Here is a 13,926-nt window from a genome sequence, read left to right as displayed (position 1 = left end):
TCAAGCACTTGAAGTTAGGCCCTGAAATCCATACTAAGACACATTACTCAGTATTTGATTTTCAAATATTTTGAGCAGCCAAAGCTCTTGTTTCAGGTAATCACAGTTGTAGGTGCTCAATACACTTTCAGAAAAAACCAGCCCACTTATTTAGATGCCTAAATACAGAGTTAGGTGCCTAACTTTAGGCAGACAGGTTTGAAAATCCATGTCCCCAAATCCACAACAAAGCACTTAAGTAAGTGGCCTGCTTTTCAGAAGTACTGATCACCTTCCCCACAATTTCCATTGACTTCAGTCTAGATTTAGGGGTATGAAAAAGAGCAACAATTCTGAACATTTTGGCTACGAGTTGTGTTTAGCATCTTGTAAATTTCAAATGAAGGTGTCTGGAGGTACAACTCATCTTTTTCACGGAAGCTAATAAGCAATACATGATGTTAATAAGCCCAAATAATTTTTACACATATAAGAGCATTAACCTAAATAATCTTTTCTGTCTGTCTTTCTAGGGACTGATAAATCATTGTTAACTTAACTTTTCCCCACAGCTGTCTTGGAGAAAGGGAGGCTTACATTTATCACACAGTTTTACAAGCCCTTTCTGCTGCGGACAAATGCTCAAAGATCCATTCTATTTAGATAAGCCCTAAAAAAGTTCAGACATTTAGGTGAAACACATCTGAAGGTAGCTAAACTTTTGAGGCCCAATTTATTTTTTCATTACAAAACTATGAGAAAGGAAAAGGAAAGGTCCCTTTTTTACTGGCTCAGACTTGCACTGCATAGGAGAAAAGAAGAACCTCAGTGACCCTCAGCAGTACCAGCTAACAGAACTCAGCATCTGAAGAGGGAATGAAAGCAATGGAATAATGTGAGAAAAGATATGGAGAAGGGCTGGCTGTGATGATCCAGATCTGCACTAGGAAAGAAGAGAGAAGCAGGAACAAATACTTCTTCAGTTCAGGAAGAGTGTCTGTTGAATGAGTGACGAGACTACAAGCCAGAAACTGCTACCCAGGCCTCAGTGAGATTTGAACTTGTGATTCCTAGTTTATGAGACCAATGTGGTAAGCCCGAGCTATAGAGCTGGGGCCCAGACACCTTCAGTATAGGGTGGAAGTTGGTTCTGGCCAATGAGTGATGCGTGACTGATGAACAAACCTTATGAAAAGTTAGTTTTTCCAAATTCTTCTGTTTCAACTTTGTTCTTCTATCACTGATCACAACATGTGCTTATCATGTGATAGCCCACCCACTTTATCTTGGCATATCTGCATATATGTTTTGTTCTAACAACTGCCAAGCTAGGAGGCACAACAATGATGATGAAGGGTTTTTCCTGTTATGGAGGGAAAAGCAAGCTTTGCTATGCTCTGTAGGCAAACAGGATTAATCAATCTTCTATGACATTTAAAGAGAACAGGTCACGCTACAAAAGAAGATATAAACAGCAGTCAATTAGGTTCCTTCATTGTAAAACATGTTGTTTGGATATACCAAAGGCTGTGTTGGAACTATACCAAGGGATGAGAATCTCATTCTGCATCTCTAATCCTGTGCAACTGAGGTTGGTTCCTGGGTCTCTCTCATGGGGGTGCAGATCTCTAGGCTCTTGCCATTTGGTTTGAACCCAGATTAGGAACGAAATAAAATGCCTCAAAAAATGGCAAATGGCTCCAAATAAAGGAAAAGTTTTTCTGCTGCTTGCCAACAGACATAGCGTGGTTGGAGGATAGTGAGAATATCATAAGTGATCAACTGTCTGTTCTTTGGAACTTGAACTTTCCATCACCACTGACAAACATGGCATGATCTATCAGTGTTGCTTCATAAATGAAGGTTTCCTTACTGGACTAGCTATGAAAGGATTAAATTCAGCCTTGGTGTAAAGCCTTTGGTTTCACTGGAGTTTTGCAACCTTACAGCAGGGCTGAATTTGGCCTGAAAGGTGGATTTATGAGGTCATAGTTGAATAAGTTAGCAGGTGAACGTTAGTCCCTCCATAAACACAGAGACATCCGCGCACATGCAACTTTTTTGTTGTAACCCTGATAGCACTGAATTGCAAAGCTGGGTAACAAGTCCAGCTCTAAGTCTGAAAAAAATAATGTTGAGAATGTGTCCGATATATTGTTCCTGAAACACCTGCATAACCCGGCAGCTCCTTTCTGAGCTTCATGCCTGTCATAGCAACCATTTTTTAAAAGCTCCTGAGCAACAAGCAAATCAGTATAAAACACCACGGAGGTTTATCAATGCAATCATTCACCATTCGAGTACGCTCTTCCGTCATTATGCATGGTGTTGTACGGTAATGCTGTTCATTAGAGCCCACCTACACCCATACAGCAATGATCCTCCCACACCGTGCATAAGAATGGCTTGTGTGCTGAGTTTCTTTTGGATTTAGGAATAAACCTGGATTTCTGCTGTGCATGGAAAATGTGCCTATTCTCCCTTATGCCCACTCACATACGGTATATTTTTTCCTTCCAAATGGGACCTAAATTGGCAATACTAATATTCAAAGTTCAAGGAGGAGTAAAATACATTTATAATTTGTTTCCTTGTGTGACCGGGGTCCCAGTGGGGGCCAGCTATGGTCACCCAAATAGGGTGAACTGCAAAGAAGGGGGCAGACAATCCCCATAAAGCTGGTGGATATTCCAATACTTAGATTTACCAAGCCAGCATAAAACAGCTTCTTTATTACCTTACTGGTTACTCAGAAGTCCAAACAACACAGTTCCCTTAAAGTGATCCAGCCTCAGGCCTCCATCCAGGTACCTAAGTCAAATGTGATGAAGAATCTTATTTCATTATATATATATATATATAAAAAGGTTCTACCAATCCCAAAGGAACAGACACATTACCTCCCAGGTTATTGAATATTCCAGATCTTACCCAAATACATGCTACAGCCAATTCTTATTAACTAAACTAAAATGTATTAAAAAACAGAAGAGAGAGAGAGAGAATGGTTAAAAGATCAATATACATACAGACATGAGTTCAGTTCAATGAGGTTCAGATTCATAGCAGAGATGGTGAGCTTTGTAGTTGCAAAGAGTTCCTTTAGAGTTCAGTTAATAGGTTATACACCAGTGTCCAAATATCATATTCAGGGCATACCAGCATAACTGGGGCCTCAGTCTTGTGACTCAGACTTCCCCTGATAAAGCCTAAGCAGATCTGAGATAACAGAATCAGGACTCAAGGATCTTTTATCCAATTTCATGTCCTTTTTGACAAATTGTAGTTCAAAAGATAATTAGCATGACTTTGAAGGAGGTCCGTCACCAATACTTAGCTATAGAATTAACATAAGGCAATTTGCTTGTCCCTCCACCATTCACAGATTATTTGCTATACATCTCAAAGAGAGATGAATACAGCGATATCCCGTTTACAATTCATTTAAATGCTAGGATGTTCTTTTGATCTCTGAATTATCAGAATACAGCAAAGACAGGGACTGTTGATTACATCAGTTGACCCTACTCATACATACGTAAATAAATGACAACACAGACATTATCTCCCCACATGTCTTTTGAGGGTTATTTATTTTCCAGGAATACCTTTTATTTTGCAGTTTAACCCTTTCTAGCCATGTGTCACACTTTGAGGTTTCTTTTTAAATAATTTGTTTACTCATTTAATGGAAATGAAAAAGTGGATATTATCACTGTGTAACACATAATGTAACACAAAACCACTGAAGACAGAATTGACTTCATACTGTAGAGCACATGCTTTAACTGAAAAGTCATACATATACTATATAGACATGAACATAAAAAATAATTATTTAAAATATACACACCCCTACCAGAAATAGAAGTGGGGGTGGGGGGAAGAGATCCACACATGACAACAGGTACTCATTGTGACATTGTACAGTCTATATGGTTTTATAAAAACATAAGTGAATATAATGTAACTGGGATAGTTTTAGAAAAATATGGTAATAAGTGAATATAACGTAACTGGGATATGCTTCATGCAAAAGGTCTCTTGTAAGGTATAATTATAAAGCTTATAATCTATTGAGTATGATCATCCAATTTGTATAAATGTACCACTCTTGTATCTAAAACTAGAAATATAAAATATAACTCTGAGGGTCTATTGTAATTATGTAAAATGTGGGTCATTAATGATGGTTTGGAATCTTGATGACTCCCATTAACAAGGACCATTATCCGCAGATGGCTGTGTTTACCTGTGAGTCTTCCTGTATATGTGTGTGCTGGCAAGTGGGCAATGAAGTCTTGCAGTGACATGTGATCATGTCACCTACAGTGACCAGACAGCAAGTGTGAAAAATCGGGACAGGGGGTGGGGGGTAATAGGAGCCTATATAAGAAAAAGACCCAAAAATCGGGACTGTCCCTATAAAATCGGGACATCTGGTCACCCTAAATTGTCACCTGAATTGGAATCCATCTTTAACCTGGTGCTTTTCCAGTGATGGGGGTGGAAACCCAGAGGGACAAAGGGTTCCCGCCTTATGCAAAAGATATATAAAGGGGTGGAACAGAACAGAGGGGAGAGGAGCCATCATGAAGAATCCCCTAGCTATCACCTGAGCTGCCACAAGAGCTGTACCCAGGGAAAGAATTGTGCCCAGGCCTGGAAGGTGTCCAGTCTGAGAAAAACTTATTGAAGCTTCTCTGAGGGTGAGATTATCTGCATTTAGTTTGATTAGATATAGATTTGCACATTTTATTTTATTTTACTTGGTGACTTACTTTGTTCTGTCTGTTACTACTTGGAATCACTTAAATCCTACTGTCTGTTTTTAATAAAATCACTTTTTATTTAGTAATTCACTCAGAGTATGTATTAATACCTGGGGCAGCAAACAACTGTGCATATCTCTCTATCAGTGTTATAGAGGGTGAACAATTTATGAGTTTACTCTGCATACGCTTTCTGCAGGGTAAACCGGATTTATTTGGGTTTAGACCCCATTGGGAGTTGGGCATCTGAGTGCTAGAGACAAACACCCTTCTGTAAGCTGTTTTCAGGTAAACTTGCAGCTTTGGGACAAGTGATTCAGACCCTGGGTCTGTGCTGCAGCAGACTGGAGTGTCTGGCTCAGCAAGACAGGGTGCTGGAGTCCTGAGCTGGCAGGGAAAACAGGAGCGGGGTAGTCTTTGCACATCGGGTAGCAGCTCCCAAGGGGGTTTCTGTGATCCAACCCATCACACTCATGTCACTTAATGCATTTCTAGAAGGCTCTTAGATACCATGGTGGCAGGCACAGAATAAGAACCTGAATAAAATAGAATACATGCAAAACATTATTCAGATTGTCAATGTTTTTTTGATATAAGATGCCACATTAAATAGTAAGCAGGAAAGGTAAATTACAAACACAGAAACTAATTAAATACAATGCATGGACAGAAATAAAGTCAATCTTATGAACCTCCAAAAAGGTTGAACAGATAATTTCCTGATGAAGGTCCCAGATACCATGGTGATGGGTGACCTTATACAAACCTAGATGTTTAGAGAATATGGATAGCTGAAACAATTTTTTTAATTGTGGGGACTCCATACCATCAGTTATTAATCAACTCACTCTGGTGAGGAACCAACTGCAAATATATGCCCTGTTCCAAAGCCCATGGAAGACAAAGTAAAGTCTCCGATAAACTTCAATGGGTTTTGGATCAGGCTTATGGGAAGGTCAGTGGTTTAAGAATCACAGCTCCAAGCATGATTTCCAAAGCTGGGAAATAGAGTTGGTCTTCTGTGTTCCTTGAAGAATTTAAGATGTACAGAAACCTTCTGAAATAACTGGCAAATACATCAAAATCTCTTATGATTAACAGCAACAAAAGAAAGTGAGTATCTTTTTTTAAAGCATGATTTTAGTTGTTCTTTGTACAATGGTATAATATCAGCTCCTAAATCCCACTGTGCAGTGTGAAAAATGACTCTGTCAATGTGAGACAAAAGTAGGATATTGTATTGAAAAGTAGAACATTTTGTCTAATGGGGAAGAGCTGACACCTGCAGAATGAATAATGCTTAATTGGATTAAACTGACTTGATTTAAATTCAAAATAAAATTAAAAATATTGCACTGCAATTTACACAGTTCCTTTTTTCCATTGTATCTTCTTGTATTTTTGCTGGGCTTTGTCTGTTTCATCAATACTGCAGGTTAGCAGCAGCAGCATTGTTCTTATTGATATAAATTAAAACCTAAAGGCTAAATACTGTAGGGTATCACATGATATTTGCATAAACTGGAGCTTTTAGTAGTTTGAAGTGCAGTTATTGATGTCTTTATTAGAAACACACGGGCAGATTCTGTTCTCTCTTCAGTCAATATAAAATGGAGAGAGCCACAACATCTTGGCACATTATGTTGCAACGGTTGTATCGTAGTGTTGTTGTAACATTATACAATTTTGTATTGGGACTATGCAGTGTCACAAAGCAGATATACTGCAATGCAATGTTATGGTGTCATGAGATGCTCTCTGCATCTTCATTCATCATTGCTTCTTCCTTCCTCACTTCTTCGCTGCTGGGAAGCAATAGAAGAATCTCTACTTTCTTTACCCCTCATCTAAGCAGCTGAAATGTAAGACGTTTCACATAGGATACCATCCTCCATTTCCACGGTTGCTTGGAGTAGTCTTACATGCTTGTGAACCACATCACCACTGTGTCCTTAAGGTATACACCATGATATCTGTTTAAAGCAAGATTGATACATTAAGGTTCTATAGGGAAATTTCATCTTTAAATTATTTTCTTACAATATTCAGTACCCACTTAAAAATCATTATCTTTGTTATTTTTCTCTCTAGTCTGTTTTTTGAACAAATATGTGACATTTTATTCTACAAAGTGATTTTTTTTTACTGAGTTACAGAACCACAGAGAAAAGCATATAAAAATCACAGACCTTATTATTTTTGGATTCTTTAAACTTCAAATTGATTTCCTCCCAGTCTGAGGCACTGTATACTCATTTTCAGTCAAAAGTAATTTTTTTCCCCAGCATGTTATAATTATAAACCCTTGAGAAACAGATTTTGTAATACAGACACTGGCACAAATCTTAACTGTAGTTATTCTATGGAACACTGCTGCAAGAAGGCTGGAAACCCATTCTCCCAAGAAGAATCTTATTAAAAGAATGAGTGGTTTTAATGACATTTCTTGTGACATTAAAATTCTTTCATTTGGAATCTCAGAGCATCTCTGCTTCCACATTTTTGAAGGTCCAAGGAGAATTGGCTAAAGCCAAAGAACTATGAACCATGACTGAGGGAATCAATCCAGAGAGATTTCAGAGTAGCAGCCGTGTTATCCAGAGAGATAAATCTGGGTTTGTATTCCTATTTTCTCATGCCATGAGTTGTAAATTAATCTATTTAATTCGAACAGCATTTTTATTGCATTCTAAATAATTACTATGGGGGGCACTATTTGAAAACAGTCTACAGAATTTGCAACTGATCTGGTTCTCCTTTCTGTATTAAATAGTAGAAATTGCCAAACCACTGTTTAAATGTCAATGATGACTGAACTTCAAAAGGTTTGGAGGTTTCATTCACATCAGATAATTTTCACTGCTTGTATCCTTATCCAAATGTGCAAAGTTGTGGAAAGCCTAAGTAGGTTTTCTTGTGAGATTTCAGGTAATTTCTACTTCTGGTTGGGCTAGAAATATTAGTAATTATCTTTGACTGTATGTATGCATGAGTTTGTTTATATATTATGAATACATGAAGGCAAGATGCCCACCACATGGACATTACAATTTAAGGGTTAAATCCTGCTCACCCAACTCAGACAAATAACAACACTTACCAGTTACATAGTACTTCGCATCTATAACTCTCCAATTACTTTACAAAGAGGGTAGCTTTCCCCCTATTTCACAGAGAGGGACACTGAAGCAGAGAGGTTAAACAATTTGCCCAAGATCACACAGTAAGTCGATATAAGAGGTACAAATCAAAGCCCTGTCCCCATCCTGATGCTAGATCTTGCACACACTGAAGTCAATGACAAAACTTCAGGATCCCTGTAGCTAGTCCATTATATCTCTCTGCCTCCCGGTGTGACCTCACTGGGCCTACTCAGAGGAATAAGGCAGTCATAGATTAGACATTTAATGCAACGTGGGTTGACACCAGAGTTTGGTGAAGGGATGGAAGTTAGGGAAGGCAGAGAAACATCTGAAAGTGAGAAGACACTGCTCTAGGGATGGCACTATTTTTGTTATGCCTCTCTTGTTTTTTAAATATATTTCTTTTGGTTTTGTTTGTTAAAATTACTTAGGCAGTGGAGCTGGACTGGGAATTCCACAAAAAGAACAGCCTCTCTTGCGATGTCCTGAATCAGGAAGTGCAGAGTGGTTTGGGAGGAGGAGGAGGAAGTTTTCCCAACTTTTCAGAATGTCCAAGAAAGTTTTGCTTCTGTTCTGAGAGAAGGTTCACGATGGGTCTTCATTTAACTTCACTCATTCACATGTAAATAGTTAAGAGAATCTAAACTGAATCCTGCTCCCACTGAATTCCATGGCAAAACTCTCACTGATATCAAGGGATTCAGGATTTATCCTTTTGTGAGAGTATCACATTAGTATTCAATGCCCTGCAACTAAAACTGGGGATTAGCAGAATTCTAGAATTTATCTCAGACTGCAATTAACTTTTGTGCTTTCAAATTAAGGGGAGAAGAGGGAGAAATCATTGATAACCCTCTGCCCATGTAATTATCATTTTACACTTAGGCAAAACAATCTCCCAAATGTGAAAACTAGCTAACACCTCTGAAAGGCAGGGGGATCTCAGACCGATCCATGAACTTACCCCTTTTAATAGCTTTAGCTATTGCAACAGGAAACAATTTTTCATCCCTTTTCCTTCCACCTGACTTCCACCACCGACGATTAGAGCCTTATGCTGGGGTTGGTTTCCTTGGCTTGTAGGCCCCAAAGGTCAGCTCTGATGTGACCACAGAACTTGACAGCTCTAAATTCACATAATAAATGCACATAGCTTGCAGGTAATTACAGCCAGCCACTAATTTACTAAACTCAGTGCTGTTTTTAATCACTAAATATACAAACTCAGAACCTGCTATGTTCCTCTCCTATGCAAATCTATGGAGGAGACTGAGGTAGCCAAAAGTCCCTGTTGGGCTGAATGTGCAGTCCTTGATTACGTTCTCCTCTCATGAACCACACTGCAGGTCCAGCAGGGTCATGGCACAGGGAGGGACAGAAAAAGCTGCAGCAGCCAGGAACCTTGGGAGACTGTCCCCAACCTGGAAAATCCCATTCTGGGAGACACTTATATCTAGGGTGACCATATTTTCCTATGTTGAATATGGGACACCTGGTAAAATTACTCATATTCAAGTGAGTTCAACGGCAATCAATCAGAACTATGCAGTTCTAACGTTCAAATTAACATCAAGTTGACTGAGCCTCTGTTAAAAATAAATATTGTGTAGTTGGATTCTTTTTATTTACCTACTTATCTTTAAGGCTTTAGGGTTCACGCAGGAAGAGGTGACACACACACACTCCTGTATACCTCTCTCACACAGTGGGGTGACCGACCAACCTGACCGTCTCTGCTTGGCGCTCTCTGCCCTTCATGCCTGGCTGGGCCCCCAGGATGGATCGCCTCTTCTGGTACTGGTGCCGCCTCTTCCCATGGCAACACGTAGGGGGGCACACAGGGTCACATCCCCCCCCCCCCCCCCCCCAGATTTCTGCCAGGGTTCATACCAGAATGTGGCCAGCAGCAGCCTTTCAGCACTGTGTGGGAGGGAAGGGACCAGAGCTGCTTCCAGCCACAGGGGGCAAAAAAGGAGAAGGGATGACCTAGCCTCTGTCTTTGCAGTCCCCTCCTGTGGCTGGAAGCAGCTTGTATCTTCCTGCCCGCACGGTGTTGAAAGGCAGCTAATACCTCCAGGCAGCCGCTGGCCACCGACATAACCCAGCCATTTCCTGTCCCCAGGCTACAGCCCGGCAGGAAGGGGTTAAGCCCTAAGGACGCATTGTGCACCAGAACCTGACTGCAGGGGCTTGAGCAAAGCCAGCCAGAGACGTGGCTCAGCAGGGGAGGGTGCATAGGGAATGGAGCAACCCCAGGTTCCCTGGGGGCACGACCCAGGGTGGGTTGGGGGCAGATGAAGAGGGTGCTAAGCTAAGCCCCTGCCGGGGAGGCTGCTGTGGCACCTGCAGGGTCAGGGAATGAACAGGCTGGAAATTGCTTCCCCCCCGTCTCCCCGCCCGCCACGCCAGAGCTTAGCTGAGGGGCGGAGAGGCTGCCCTATGCCAGCGCTGTGTGGGGCTTGGCTCCTCCTGGCCAGCGCCCTGGGCCAGAGGGTCTTGGGCTTTCCCGGGGTACTGGCCCAGCCAGAGGCAGTGGGGGAAGGAAGGAGCCTGCCAGCCAGGCTGTTGGTGAGCTAAGTGCTCCGACCAGGGGCTGCTTCACTGCACAGCTCTGGGAGCGGGATGCGCCCTGCTGGGGAGGAGAGGGGGGATATGGAGGAGCAGCAGGGCAGGGGGCGAAGGGGCAAAGCAGGGTGTGGAAGTGGGGAAAAAAGCACAGACATCTTATTCTTCTAGGAAGAGCAAGAGTCAGGCTAACTCTAACAGCTAATAATGTGAGACTTCCAGGCAGGGCCTGGGCGCGTGGAAAAGAACTGTAAGAGAGGGTGTTTTGACCTTGTGTTAGATAAGAATGGAACGCAGACTATTGCAAGAACTGCTGAGAAAAGTAAGATAGCAGGAAGGAATATGTATAAACAAAATGCAGTTGTTGATCATTACTGTATGTAACAAAAGGTATAAATGCTTGCCTTAACTGTTTATCTTTTGGGAGACCTGCCATTGTGCACTCTCCCCCTTGCAATATTGCTTGAGAATAAACTGCCTCTGACATGTTGCAACCAACCTAAAAGTGACGACTGTGTTATTCTTCCACAATAGTAATAACTAGCAGTTTCACTACCATGTGGAAGTTAAGTTACTGTATAAAGTAGATTGTGCTTCTTCAAATAATCCTTCTGCAGGTGACTGATGAGATTTCAAAGTCCACAGGTTGACACTGCAAGGGGGAGGAAGCTGGGTTCTAGAAGATTCTCCACATAAGCCTGTGGGGTGGAGCCTCAGAAGTTAATACACACAAGTCTCCAGTTGTACAGCATCCCCTTCCACATGGAAGAACACTCCTTGTGGTAGGAATGGCTCCTGGGGTTAAGCACTGTCCATGGACGGAAGCATGAAGTGAGGGGCAATAATATGGAGAAAAGAGATCTCAGATGGAAGTTCCTTCCCAGCGGTAGATTGGTGGAGGTCTACAGGTTTAGAGGTGGAACTATGGCTCTCTTCTGCCAAGGAAACAAACCCTTTCCAGAGGGGAGAGATTGCAAATTAAAACTCAGAGGTTCCACTCTGCTATGTGAGAATAACTCACATGGGGGAAACTGAGGCACTCACTGCTACTGGAAGCAGTGAGAGTTTTACTTGCATTACCACACTTTATTCTAGATTATGTTGAGGTATGCTGATAATTTAGCTTACCTCCTTCTACAACCTTTTTTTGTTGTTGTCAGATTTTTAAAAAAATATAATAAAGACCAGATAGCTTTGATTTAAATATTACATTTTTATAATAAATACAATTGTAACAACATAATGAAATTTTTGAGCAAAAGTTCTTTTCCAGAAGAATAATCTTTAACTGGTGTGAAATGCCTCACTGGGATTTTGTCAGGTTTTAATTTCAGTTTGAATAAATAATGTAAGACACCAGTCTGAGAAAGATAAAGGTGAATTTCATGTACTTCCAGCTCACCATAATGGAAATAATAACTACTTGAGTAAAAAACAAGTTTCCAATTAGTTTCTCTGAAATAATATTGTCCCTTTTTTATAGATACCATAGCTCATTTTGAAACCTAATTTTGATAATATATAAACATTTCTAAAACCGCTATTCCCACTGGAAGAGTGACAATTACAGATTTTGGCAGTACATGTTGGGATTGTAGCTGTACTGAGCAAACAATCTTTGCCTTTCTTTTGCTGAATCTTAAACAATGAAATGGGGGAAATCAATTAAAAATCATCCTTTTGATGGAGATATTCTTCCTGGAACATTTTATGTTACATTATTGGATAATGTTCATAAGACAATGCCTGCCAGGTTTGCAGCTTTCTAAAGTTATTAAATTTCTTTAGAAAAAAAAAAACAGATAGTTGTGCCAGTCTCTCTCTTTTTTTAGTTAATAATTCACTTTATTTGTATAACCTTCATGGCACAATAAAAGCAAAATGGAAATGTCTCAAATGCTACCCAAGGTTGTTAATTAATTAATTTATTTTACATTTTGAAATCACTCTAAGCATCTAATGTGTGTCGGAAGGAAAAAAAAAACAACAACCCAAGACTACATTAAATAGTTTGAAAGGATTCTTTGATAGGACATGACAGGACTATATTCTAGTTTGTAGCACCCAGTGATTTGTGTTTTCACTTATGTCTGTCATCTATTATATGTCTGTAAAATTTGATGAAATAATACATAGAATCTTACTATTCAGTAAGATGTATTTTATTCAAGAAGAAAAATCCAGGATCTATTTTTATTATGTTGTACACTTTATTATAAATTTATAAACTAAATCATTTTTATATAATGGGAAAATTCATTTAGAGCCTGATTCAAAGGCCACTGAAGTCCATGAAGATTCCCATTGATTTCAATGGGCTTTCAATGACGCATTCATAGAACTCCCATCAACAAAGGAGCTGACCCAAATTGGAGTTGCCCAAGTCTAAATCCAAAGGGCAGGATTGGCCACTAGTCTGTAGGGGCTCAGTCTGAGTCTTGTGTCTGACTGTAAGTTATATCAAAGGGAAGAACATCACACGCATTTGAGAGGCTGGTAGTGGCCTCTGCTACAAAACAACAATGGTGCTGGGGTTATAATGAGCTCTGAAAGGCATATGGACAGCATTCAAGGGTTTTGAAAAGGAGAGCTGTTTGAGTGGAAGTGTGAGGTCTTAGGCTAGGGCTACACTAGCAGGGGGCATCGACCTAAAATACGCAACTTCAGCTACGTGAATAATGTAGCCGAAGTCGGCGTATCTTAGGTCGATTTACCTGGCTGTGAGGATGGTGGCAAGTCGACCGCTGCCACTCCCCCATCGACTCCACTTCCACCTCTCGTCACGGTGGGAGTTCCGGAGTCGATGGCACAGCGATCGGGGGTCGATTTTGTCGCGTCTAAACTAGAACCGATAAATCGATCCCCAATAGATCGATCACTACCTGCCGATCCGGCAGGTAGTGTAGACATGCCCTTAGTCCCACCCTCCAGGGGCTTTCAGAGTTCTGCTTAAAACCATTGTGTCTGAGGCATGTTTCATGATCACTAGCTATTTCATGTGCTGAATGGAACAGACACTGTACCTAAGCCTCCCCAAATGCATAGTCAATATAGAGCTTTCTGCATTCATAGGATAGAATAATAACAGCAGTGGCCAAAATATTATCAAGAGCATGCGTTGAACTCTGATCATGTGTGGAGGATGCCTATATAAGGAACCCTGCTTATTATAGCCAGGTTGGTACATACAAGATCTGCCAAAACAAAGAGCAATGTATGGTTTAAGCTGTGCTCTAATAATCTCCACCTCAGTAGACAGAGTCCTCAGGACAGGGTGGCATTAAACAAGTATCAAAAGGGGAGTGTAAAAAGAGGGAAGATATGAGCACTCAACACAAAACTGAGATGTTGAGAACACAATTAATCAAGGCACTAAAGGACATGAAGAGAAGAAATTAGTGAATTGCCTATATACCAGTGCTAGGAGCTTGGAATTGCTCATTTATGAGCATAAATTGGATCTACCG

This window comes from Trachemys scripta, chromosome 13, assembly GCF_013100865.1.
Source record: "Trachemys scripta elegans isolate TJP31775 chromosome 13, CAS_Tse_1.0, whole genome shotgun sequence".
Lineage (NCBI taxonomy): Eukaryota > Metazoa > Chordata > Testudines > Emydidae > Trachemys > Trachemys scripta.
Note: the sequence above shows the minus strand (reverse complement) of the source record.